The sequence below is a fragment of the Pipistrellus kuhlii genome, unplaced genomic scaffold (assembly GCF_014108245.1).
Source record: "Pipistrellus kuhlii isolate mPipKuh1 unplaced genomic scaffold, mPipKuh1.p scaffold_m20_p_2, whole genome shotgun sequence".
Taxonomy (NCBI): Eukaryota; Metazoa; Chordata; class Mammalia; order Chiroptera; family Vespertilionidae; genus Pipistrellus; species Pipistrellus kuhlii.
This window is the reverse complement of record NW_023425515.1, coordinates 81,151,541-81,163,979: the sequence shown is the minus strand read 5'-3', so window position 1 is coordinate 81,163,979 and position 12,439 is coordinate 81,151,541. Positions and strand designations below refer to the sequence as shown.

The window sequence follows — 12,439 nt, the reverse complement described above, 5'->3', positions numbered from 1 at the left end:
CACTAATCTTTTATTTTTTAAAACCAATGAAAAATGTTCCTTTTCCATTTTCCTTGCCCTCTCTACTATAATTTCCTTCATTCAATCAATAGATAGTTACTGAGTAACTGCTATGTGTCAGGAACAGAAATAAATTTATGATATACTAGAGGTATGGTGCACAAATTTGGCATGGGTGGGCTCCCTCAACCTGGCCACGATGGAGGCCTATTGGGGGGCCAACTAGCAGGGGGGCAGGGACCCTGGAAAGTTGGCTGCCTGGCCCCCAGATCAGGGCCTGTGGGGGGGAACAGCCAGCAGGAGGAAGAGACCAAGGGAGGTTGGCCAGCTGAGGGGGGCTCTGTGTGAGGTTGGCCAGCTGGGAAGAGGGACCAGAGGAGGCTGGCTGTGGGAGTGCAGTGACCACCAGAGTGCAGCTCCCACGCTGAGTGTTTGCCTCCTGATTATCAGTGCTCATCATACCAAATGGTCAACCAGTAGTTCTGGGCATTCCAGTCATGTGGTTGTAATAGTCACTTAGGCTTTTATATATAGAGATATTGATGGTAAAATAAAGAACCCTCCTTTCTCCCTGGTTAACCAATCTAAAGGGAAAAATAATGAACTAACAAATATCTAAATATATGTATGTGAGGATTATTGTGATGGAACAATTTACTTTAAAAAAGTTATTATAGCCGAAACCTGTTTGGCTCAGTGGATAGAGCATCAGCCTGTGGACTGAAAGGTTCCAGGTTCGATTCCAGTCAAGGGCATGTACCTTGGCTGTGGGCACATCCCCAGTAAAGGGTGTGCAGGAGGTACCTAATTGATCTTTCTTACTCTCTATCTATCTATCTCCCTTCCTCTCTGGAAAAAATCAATAAAATGTATTTAAAAAAATAATAAAAAATAAAAAGTTATAGAAGGGATAATAGTGGGGAATTACTTTAGGTTGATAAGTTGGGGACACTTTTTCTAAGGAGACAGTACTTAAGCATAGACCTATCCGGAGATAGCCTGAGTGGAGTAAGCTGACACACATTCAAGGAAAGGAGACCACTGTACAAAGTCCTACTGTCAAAATGTTCGCTATAACTTCCATCTGAAACTATTTTACCTCTCAGTTGCCATAAACTTATTATCTCATTTACAACCCTTAACTTTCTGTTAATCATATTTCAGTTTTCTGATGCCCTTTTTACTACCCTTTAAAAAATATTTTATGGGCCTTAACTAGTTTGACTCAGTGGACAGACTATCAGCCTGTGGACTGCAGGGTCCTGGGTTCAATTTTGGTCAAGGGCATGTACCTTCGTTGTGGGCTCAATCCCCAGTAGGGGGTGTGCAGGAGGAAGCTGATCAATGTTTCTAACTCTCTATCCCTCTCCCTTCCTCTCTGTGAAAATATTATATATATATATATATATATATATATATATATATATATATATATATGTTTTCCTTAACGTTTTTCTTCAGATTATTTCACTTTTTTTTGTATTTCCTATTTTTTTCTAGATATAATGTTTATAATCACCACCTATATTAAATTCTCTCCCCAATCTGCAATTTAAACCTTAGCTATTATATTTTAGTAAAGTTCATATTTTTAACCCACTAGTTGTAGCATCTCACTTGGAGACCAAAGTGTCCCCACATTTGTAACATTTAAGTCTGAATCAGTGATCTTTTGTCCTAAATTCTTTTTGTGAATGGTCTAATGTCATCAATAGCAAAACCATCTACTCAGCCAGTCAAGCCACACAACTGAGAGTCAATCCTGACCTACTTTTCTCTCCTCTCTGTTAGTCAACTTATTTTCTTTTCTGCATGTTATGGGTGGAAAATTGAGGGGGTTCTATGGAAAGTAACCTCACAAGTTGACTTGATTATAAATTTCTAATTGAGAAAGTCATGATGGGTACTTAGGTCCCAGGCATATAACTTTTTGATAAAAGGTTCATTGCCTTAAGCAAGCCTTGTTCATTATTTCCATGCATCTACGTTAACACATGTTTAAGATAAACCAGAACAACCTTCAAGAGAGCACATAACCTTATTAACTATCCTGTTATCTAAACTTAGCTATTCTTTCTCTCCCACCTCCATGCAGACTTCCTTAACATTCATCCTTAAAGTCAAATGTATAAAAGAAACTACAAAACTGTTATTCTCAGTAGCATTTGAGATTGTTCTCCCCATAATATATCATCACTTTGGCTCAAATAAACTCTTATAAAGAGTCCCTACAGGTTTGAATGTGTGTGTGTGTGTGTGTGTATATGTGTGTCTTTATGTTCACAATGTTTTGTATACCTTTTTCCTTTTAGTTTCTATTACAACTGCCAATTTCCCAGTTAAGTAATTTTTCATATATATATATATATATATATATATATATATATATATATATATACTAATTTTTTTCTAGTCCAAATTCATCTTAATTTTCATCTGGAAGATTATAGGGCTTTCTAGATGGAGTCTATATCTCTCTTTCTAGTCTGTGCTGAAATAAGTCCAAGGTCCCCATGGCCAATTCTTTTCCATAGTGCCAATCTCAAACCCTATTGCATCTCTATCTCCATGCAGTACTAGTATATATGAGTGTACTATTATTATATAGAGAGAATTATTCTATTTTCCCCCATATGTATATTTTAGCTATTAGTATTTAACTTCTCTTTTCCTGATTAAATTTTCATCACACTCTAGGAAATATCAATCAGCCTATAGGTCAACTTCCTTTTAGGACTTCAAGGCAAAAAAAATGTACTTATATGAAATAAAGGAAGTACACAGGAACTACTCAAACTTACTATCTTAGTATAAACAGAGTCAATAAGCAGATCTACTTACATAATCAGTAGCATAAAACAGAAATATCAAAATAAAATAAAAATATGGGTTTCTGGAGAAACATAATTAAGGAGACTAGATAAAAATACATTTTAATCTCTGCATATTATTTGCAGAACTATTTAAGAGCATAAAGCATACATGAAATATTATTATCTTAAAAAGAATAAATATCAGAGAACAAAAATAAACATGGGATAAAAATATAAAATATTTTATTTTTATTTTGTTATCATTACTATCATAATTATTATTCTCTTTATTTTATTATAATTATCAGAATGAGAGCAGAAAATAGGATGGAAGAGAAGTAATTATGTATGAAATATTAGACAAAAATTTCAAAAGCAGAGAATGGATAAAGACTTTAGTCTCATAAAATAAATGATAGCTACATCTAAATTATGATTCCTAAATCTTAGGATTTAGGATTTAGGATTTAGGATTTTTCTCACTTAAGTGGGAGAAAGTAAGCTCCATATAGAATGCTATCAGATTAACCATCAGAAATATCAACACCAGAAGATAATAAGAAAATTTCTTAAGGAAATTGCTTCTTAAGGAAAATTTAGAGTCTAGAAAGAGATATATGCAAATCAGCTTGGGAGGATTGACTAAAGCCACATTTAAATAAAGATAGACTCAAAAATGTCATTTCTGGTACATAATTCTTACTTCAGGATATTCTCCAACAAAATGAGACAAAATTCAAGAATTAAACAGGAACAGACTCTTGAAAACCATAGATTCTCACATATAAAAGTGGTAAAAGGTCCTAAAATAAAGGCCTAGGAAACACTGGGCTACTAATATACCCAAATGCCTAAAACAAATATCTGATACCTAATAAGTTCTGAAGAACATTGGATAAAGGAATGAATAAGGAATAATTTACCAGGAGAAGGAAGAACTCCTTGAGACATAATCTAGGCATAAAAAAGGCATAGTAGTACAGAAAGGTTGACTGACTTGAGTGTATGATAATATAAACATGCACAGAAACACCATCACCCCTTCCTACACACACACACACACACACACACACACACACACACACACACACAGTCAATCCATGGCTGTTGTTGCCAACTCAATGCCAATAGGAATCCCCAACAAGCTGATGCAGCTTTGACCAGGAATCTCAATTCAGCAAAGGCTCCTTGGAAGAGGTAACAATCAGGGACCATGGCTGGGCTTATGGGCAAGGAGTGTGAACTGGATCTACAGAAACAGCCTGGTACTTTGAAGAAGAGAACTATCCAGTGCAAACAGCTCAATTAGAAAACATCATGGCTATGAAATAACTCATAATGCAGTAGTATTATAGCTCAATTATGAAACAGAAAAGCTATGGAGCAGCATTGCTGTGATATGCCCCTCCTGCCACACAGCTCTGGTCTTCTCAGTCCTGCTCCACTTACTCTGGTCTTCTCTGGTCCTTGCTGGCCTGATCCATTCTGCTCAGCTCTGGTATGGCAAGACTTCTTTAGTGTTTTCTCTTCACCCTGGAAAATGTAGTCTTCTGTCTTTGGTGTAAAGGGAAAGTGTGCTCCCTGAGTCAGAAGGTAGCTCACTTTCTTATGGAGAGAAGTTCCCACCTCCAGTCTCTTATTAGTCTGTCCTCATGCAAATGAGGGCTCCACATTCTCACTGTTTGGTCCAAAAGGCACTGCCCTGGTTAATCAAAATGGAGCCACTTTGATGGGTCAGTGAATATGCTAGTGTGGATAGAGCTGCTCATCTCCACTTGGACAAGGAAAGTATCAGCCTTTTTTCCTGAAATACAGGTCCAAGAACTCTTTTATAAGGGCTGGAACAGATGGTAGGAACATAGTTTGGGCAGGAGACAGGCAGTTTAGTGCAGGCTTCTCCCTAAAGTGTGGCTGGCACAAGAGACCCCTGTTTAGAAATGGCTTCTAGGCTCTGCCTTTTAATTTGAACACAGTTAGCTGCCAGGAGCCGTTCTCAGTAGGTATTTTCTTTCTCAGGGCCTACCACCCAAACACACAACTAAATTAAATTTTTGAACCCAATCAAATATGTGCTGTTCAAACTTAATATATCAACAAGGAAAGATTAGGCATGCTTCAGGGAATCATCAAAATTGCTGAAATAAGAAAGATATCAAACAATTTGCCTCAAGGGAAGTAGAAAGGGTAAGGTGGTGAAAACACAGCTTTTTTTTTTTCCCCATAAGATCCTGTGTATGATTCTTATTTTTCACCATACACATTACTTTGGTGAAATTTTGTGTGTGTGTGTGTATATATATATATATATATATATATATATATATATATATATATATACATACACACATACAGTTGAAGGTCAGCAATTCTCTTAGAGTCTTAGAGCAGGGATGATTGAAGGTTGGAGTCTGTATCTTCTGAAGTTAGTTCTTAGAATTCTTATACAAAATGCTGTTTACCTACAACTGCATACTAGCTAGAGTCAGCATTTACAGAAACAATAGCAAAAGAATGGTGGAATGCATTATAATTCCTCACTGTTACAAGCTCATTTCTGCTAAGTCCTTTTGAGTTTTATCATCCTACACATGGTGAAGAGCCACTTAAGGCTGAAGAAGCTTCAGGAATGAGGGAATTTCAGCTACTCCCTGAGTGTGGAGCAGCTGACATTTAGATGGAGGAGGAGAGAAAATGTTTCAGGGTAAGAAATGGCTTACACACCCCACTCACTGGATTCCAACTGCCAAACGCTACGCAAGGTTCTTAAAAACAAGCTGATGCAGCCTTGACCAGGAATCTCAATTCAGCAAAGGCTCCTTGGAAGAGGTAACAATCAGGGACGGACCATGGCTGGGCCTATGGGCATGGAGTATGAACTGGATCTACAGAAACAGCCTGGTGCTTGGAGCCATGTTCTCACCACCAAGTCTTGGGAGGCTGCGGTTGAATGTCCGGGAGGCAGGCCCTTTGGCCTGGCCATCCCCTTGCATGTCCTCATTGAACTCCAGGCTGGTCAGACAGGTGAGAAGCAGGTACACCTGGCTCAAATTTGGGCCCCTCCATGGCTCTGCTCTCTCCTCCAGGGTTTAGGTGAGAACACTGGGGTCACAGTCCTTGGCATACATGGCTGGAGATGTAAAGGTAGCAAAGGAAGAACTAAACCTTGTAGAACATAGAATATCCAACAAATATAGAATAGCCAGCATTTAAATAGAACATTGGAAAAGTAAAAAGGACAGCATTCACTTTAAGAAGGAAATACAACACACCAAAAAAACAAAGACAAACATATATGTGTAAATTCTATAAGTAACATTTCTTTGAAATTAAATCACGTTTCTCAAAAAAAAAAACTGCTAACCATCAGAACAGCTTATTTAACAAGGCCAATTGATCAAGATATAATCAATTTCAGAAAAAATGAACAAAGAGAAATTTCCTTTCTCAATTGGTATGGATTCTGCTGTTTTACCCAATAGCAAACTTGAATATATACTTAAATTAAACATATGTAAATTTTAATCCAAAATTTGAATGATATAAAGATTTTGGTTTGTTTTGTTTCTGTATGCATTGTTTTTTGAAAGCATACAATTTGGTTAAACAGCAATAAAAATGCTGAGTCAACAGCAATCCAGTAGTACACCCATTTACTTTTCTCTCAGTGTTTTTTGTTTGTTTGTTTGTTAATTAATTTATTTATAAATCAACTAGAAGCCTGGTGCTCAAATTTGTGTATAAATGGGGTCTGGCCAGCCTGCCCTGTTGGGGGTCAATTGGGGTTGGGCTGACTGGGGGGAGGGGCTGTGGGAGGTTGTGGGGGGCCCAGTCTGGGCCCTGATTTGGCCAGTTGGCCACCACAGTGTGCAGAATAGAAACAGGTCATTCAGGTTGTTCTGTCATTTTAGTCGCTTGAATTTTATTTATCAATATATAGACGAGTGGTCCAGTGCACAAAATTCATGCACATTAAAAGGTAATTAGTTAGAGGAAATATTTCAATATTGTTATTTGCCCTTTCTCTATAATAGGAGTGTCAGAGATGAAAGAAAATTAGTAAAATCTCCCTCCTGTCAGAGTCTGGGGCAACTGCAGGACCCAGAGTCAAGTCCCCACCTTCCATCTACACACACTTAGAAAATGCAGGAAACTCAAACCCCACCCTCACTGGGCGAGACCCCAAACGCAGCTAGCTCCACCCGGGTAAAACCCCTCCAGGAAGGAAGCACAGCCTCAGGTACCCCAGCCCAGTGCCAGGCAAGGGGGCATAACCTCAGTCCCCCCAGCCTGGCACCAGGGCAGGGGGCATGACCTGAGGTCCCCCGCTCTGGCCAAGCACCATGCAGCCTCAAGTTCCTGCTGTTCGGTGGTTACATTATGACTACCAGCCAATTTGCATATTTCTCTATTATTAGAATAGATAGCAAATGCCCCTCTTTTCTCAAGAATAAATATACATTCTGTGACTTGTCATTATAAGTATAAACATCCAGAATTACAAAAACAGTTATAATAGTTAACAATAGAAATGTAAATATTAAGTTGTTTAAATAATTTGATAATATTTCTTAAAGCCTTAATTTATTATTTGATTTTACAATAGTTTAGTTTTTATCCTTAGTCAAGGAGAGAGAAAGAAGCACTGATGTCGGAGAGAAACATTCATCAGTTGCTTTCTGTACAAGAACCAAGCAGGGATCAAACCAGCAACTCAGGTATATGCCCTAATCAACCTTTTGGTGCGAAGAACTATGTGCAATCAACTGAGCTACTCCACCCAGGTTTACAGCCTTGTTTTTTAATGCAATACTGATATTTGTCAATTATTTGTACATTGTGCATCAAAAAATGAAGATAAAATAATGAATGTGCATAGGATCTAAATCTATGTCAATATAAAAAGATAGAGTCCTGATTGGATGCTTCCCTTGGTTAGAAGAGCATCATGCCATACACCAAAAGATTGTGGGTTTGACTCTCATCAGGGCACATACCTAGGTTTCAGGATTGATTCCCAAATAAGGTGCTGAGGGAGGCAATCGATCAATGTTTCTCTCACATGGATATTTCTATCTCTCTCTATGCTTTTTTCTCTCTAAAAATCAATGAGCATATTCTCAGGGGTGGGTTAAAATGAAACAAAACAAAATGATAGAGAGGTATTTTGACATGTGTACTTAAATTACAATGTTTAAAATATATTCTAGTGCACTACCTTAATCAGTTCAAGAAAAAACATCTATAAACTACTTATTAAACTCCAAATAATCTGAAAGGCAAGTATGATTATATTATACAACCATACACATATATGTATTTATACATAAGAAATAACACAATCATCAAAATTCTTGCACTGTGTCTACAGAACATTATTTTCTTCATAGCACAGTAAACTTAAACAATCGTTTAGTCACATATCTAGATCCAATATAATTTCAAACATATGATTCCACATTTCACAATTTCTAAAGGGAGAGTACAATAGCATTGTTATAACTTACCTTTTAATTTCTGTTTAACTCAATTCTGACAATATTTAGAAACTTTCAAGATATCATATTAATCTGATTCTCTAAAATATGATATATAAAGCAGCCTATCAACTCTTCATTATCTGAAGAATGCATAAGATAAACTGACATCTACAATATCACTCTCAAGATACCACCTCAGCCTGGCCAGTGTGACTCAGTGGTTGAGGGTCCACTCATGAACTTTGAGATCATGGTTCAGGATTCATCCCCTGTAGGTGGTATGCAGGAGGCAGCCAATGATGATTCTCTCTCATCATTGATGTTTCTATCTCTATCTTTCCCTTTCCCTTCCCCTTTCTGAAATTAATAAAAATATTTATTTTTAACAAGATACCACTTCAAATAGTACTCACTTTTCAGGTTAACAAAATGAAGAAATAGTTAAAACCTTAAAATAAAACTGAGTTTGCATTATGTACATAGGTGATATGCATAGCAGATTACATAAAAGTGTTTTTAATGAATGAATTAATGAATTATTATGTGAACTAGTGGCCCAGTGCACAAAATTTGTGCATGGGGTGAGGGGTGTCCCTCAGATTGGCCTGCACCCTCTCCAATCTGGGATGCTTGGGGGATGTCTGACTGCTGGTTTAGACACAATCTCACAGGGATTGGACCTAAACTGGCAGTCGGACATCCCTCACTCAATCCAGGACTGCTGCTCCTAACTACTCACCTGCCTGCCTACCTGATTGCCTCTAATCACTCTGCCTGATCCCTCCCAACTCCCCTCTTCTGGTCTGATCACCCCTAACTGCCACCCTGCTAGCCTGGTTGCCCCCAACTGACCACCCTGCCAGCCTGCTCTACCCCAAATGTCCCCCTTGCCAGCCTGATCACCCCCAGCTGCCCTCCCCTACCTGCCTGATCAACTCTAACTGCCTCTGCCTCGGCCCTGCTGCCATGGCTTTGTCTGAAATGCATCCAGAAGGTTTTCCAGTCTAATTAGCATATTACCCTTTTATTCGTATAGATACTCTTTCCTTGGTAAATTATTTGGATAAAAAATGTACTTGGGAAAAAGTGGTCAACATTTTTTTAAGCTCACCTAGGTAGGATTTGTATTAAGGAAAGGGGTATTTGATAGTCACATTTTTAATAAGTGGACATTACCTTACTATTACATCCTTCTTATTTTTATTATACAAGAATTTAGAAACACCACTTTGGTATTCAGCAAGATCTTTATTTCCAAACTCTTAGACTGTGTATATAATGACTTAGTTTTATTTATTTTTTTCTGATTTAACTTGAAACTGAATAGAAGCTGTATTGCTAATAGATACAATTTTAAGCCTCTTTAAGATAATGGCTATTTGTTTATATGGTGCTTTCAAGAATAAGAATTTTCTATGTAATCAGTTCTGAAATTACTTTGTGTCTCAATTGTCACATAGGCTGAAAAATGTTCTGTAAAGAGAATGACAAACAGAAGTATTCTTATCTAAATGAAAGAGTCAAATAAATAGCCAAGAAAAATTAGTACCTTTTCAGTAAAACTCTGATTTTTCTTGCTCATCTTTCACATTTCAATTTTTATTTCAGAAATATCTATAATAATAGAATATAATATGCAAATCTATCTAACGGCTGAACAGCAGAATGACCATCCAGACGACCATTGGGACAACCACACTAAGACACCCACTGGCACCAGGCCAGCCAAGGCAGGTGTAAGGCGATTGGTCTGGAGCCTGGCCATTGCCACATGTTTGCTCTGCACAATGAGGCCCAGGCCACTGGCCAGTGGGGTGATCGGTCAGTTGTGGGGGTCCACTATTGCCCCAAAGAGGGAGGCCCAGGCCACTGACCAGCAGACTGCTGCAGGTGGGCAGGGTCCCCCTTTTTGAAAATCGCAGGGCTCCCAGACTTTGAAAAACGCACAGGCTAGACTGAGGGATCCCCACCTCGGGCCTCTCATAGTTAAATAACTTAGAGAAATTAATTCTATGATCATCTAATTCATTGTAAAATATTCCCATAGATGAGTTAGTATATGCAGGTCCAAGCCTCATTTTACTAAAGCAGCAGTAGGAGGCAGGCAAGATGTGAGAGTCCTGCAGCAGCAACTCCATGTAAAATATACTTTATGAGTAAAATATCCGTGTCTACCCTTCCAGCAACTAGTCTACATTTGTCTTATTTATATGTGCTATCCTAACAGAACTTCCAATGAATGAAGATGTTTGAAAGCTATCTTACAAAAAGATGCATGATAGTATTTGGCTGGCCTTTGTCTCAAGAATGGTTCATCAGGATAATAGTTACAAAAGAAATGCTGTTGTTATTGTTAATCGAACAATGAAAATGTGTACAGGTAGAGTATAGGAGGCAATAACCTGTCCTCTCATAATTAGAGCAAAAGGAATGTACTTCCATTAAAAAAAAGAATAAAAAAAAGTAAACCTAAAGGCAGGGAACAATTTGTCCATCATGCAAGCAGCTGGCATCCCCAAAACTGTAAAAACTCCAGCTGGCACCTCACACTACCGACAACTAGCCAACTCTTCACGTGGGAAAAGTGCTGTATGATTTGATGTGAGAAAGCAACAAAACAGATATTTGTGAATAAATATTGGTTTGACAGGAAGTCAGACAAACTGAATTTTTTACTCGAAGACATGCACTTAAGCACAAGGTGCCAAACATAATATCTATTTAAAGAAGGGGGAAAAAGTAGAGAAAATCTGCATCAGAGTGAAACTGAAGCAGATGGTGTAAATTGGTCCTTTGTTAGTCTTAAAAATTTTAAATAAAAATATCCTAAATTGGAGTCAAAAATAAAGAAATCTTTTTCATCAGAAACAAAACACTTCCAACATAACACCTACAACTTCTGGAAAATTTTTGCTTCCATTTTCAATCCCCTCAAAACCATATTTATGACTCACTGTACTCAACCCAAACAAAACTCATGTGACTAAACTATTTTAAACATAGAATCCCAAAAATCTGCTTTTTATTGGTTGTAGTATAAGTAAATGCAGAATCTATAACTGCTGTTATCATGGAAAGTGAGAGATTTTTTTTCATTTTAAGTTTTCAATGAAAGTTTTATATAATATTACTTTATTCCTGCGTCTCCTCAATTGTTTTCTTCTTGTATTTCAATTTTTCCTTTCCTACTTGGCGAGATTTGGCTTTACATTCAAGGATGTTTTTCAGTCTTTGTCCAGCTTCAGTCTAGTGATAACCACCTTGCTGGGGTGAATGCCCACATGAATTGTTGTGCCATTAGCTTTCTCCCGTTGCACTCCTTCAATGTAGATGACATATTTTTTCCTAAAAAGCTTGGCTACTTTGCCAATTTGCTGCCCTTTGTAATGTCCTCAAACAACCTGAACTTCATCATCCTTTAGGATGGGATGGACCAAACATTATACTTCTGCCTCGGCTCTTTGGAAAGAGGAGACGACATAATCTTCTTTCAAATGAGGGAAGGTGCATTGAAATGTCTTTTACAGTTCTTGCTCCAGTCAGAAGTCGCAAAGAGATTGAACTTCATTTTGAATGGGCTTGAGTATAAACACATTTAGCTCCCTCCAAAATTAATCAGGCCACCCATCCAGAACCTGGAAAATGCAGATCTCAAGTCCAAAATATCTTCCAATGGGCAGACGTGGTTTGAAATTCCATGGCTTTACTAAAAGCTATTTTAAGACAATTCTTTAGAAACCCTACTGCCTACACCTGACTCCATATCCACAGGCCCTCCCCCCTCCAACTCCCATTTCTGAATCGCAAAATGCTCTTTTGAAAGTGAGGTATTTTTAAAATGATGCCTCCTCATTTTAAAAATTGTTTCAGATCTAAGACACTGATTCTCCAGGAGGCCTTCTAAAAGTACAATATTATTATACTTGAGTCCCAGTGCATGAAAATCCATGCACTCGGGGGGAGAGGGGTCCTTCAGCCTGGCCTGTGCCTTCTTGCAGTCCAGGACCCCCAGGGGAATGGGCCTAAGCTGGCATTCAGACATTCCTCTGGCAGCCTGGGAGCCCTTGGGAGATGTCCAACTGATAGCTTAGGGGAGCAGGACTAAGTCTGATGTCCTTAGCGCTGCCAAGGAGGTGGGAGAAGCTCTGC

At 38.1% G+C, this 12,439-nt stretch overlaps 1 pseudogene; it reads right to left on the bottom strand.

The window, feature by feature from the left end:
* Positions 1-11,422: 11,422 nt before the first annotated feature.
* Positions 11,423-12,101, bottom strand: LOC118723436 (annotated as a pseudogene).
* Between the last annotated feature and the right edge of the window lie 338 nt (positions 12,102-12,439).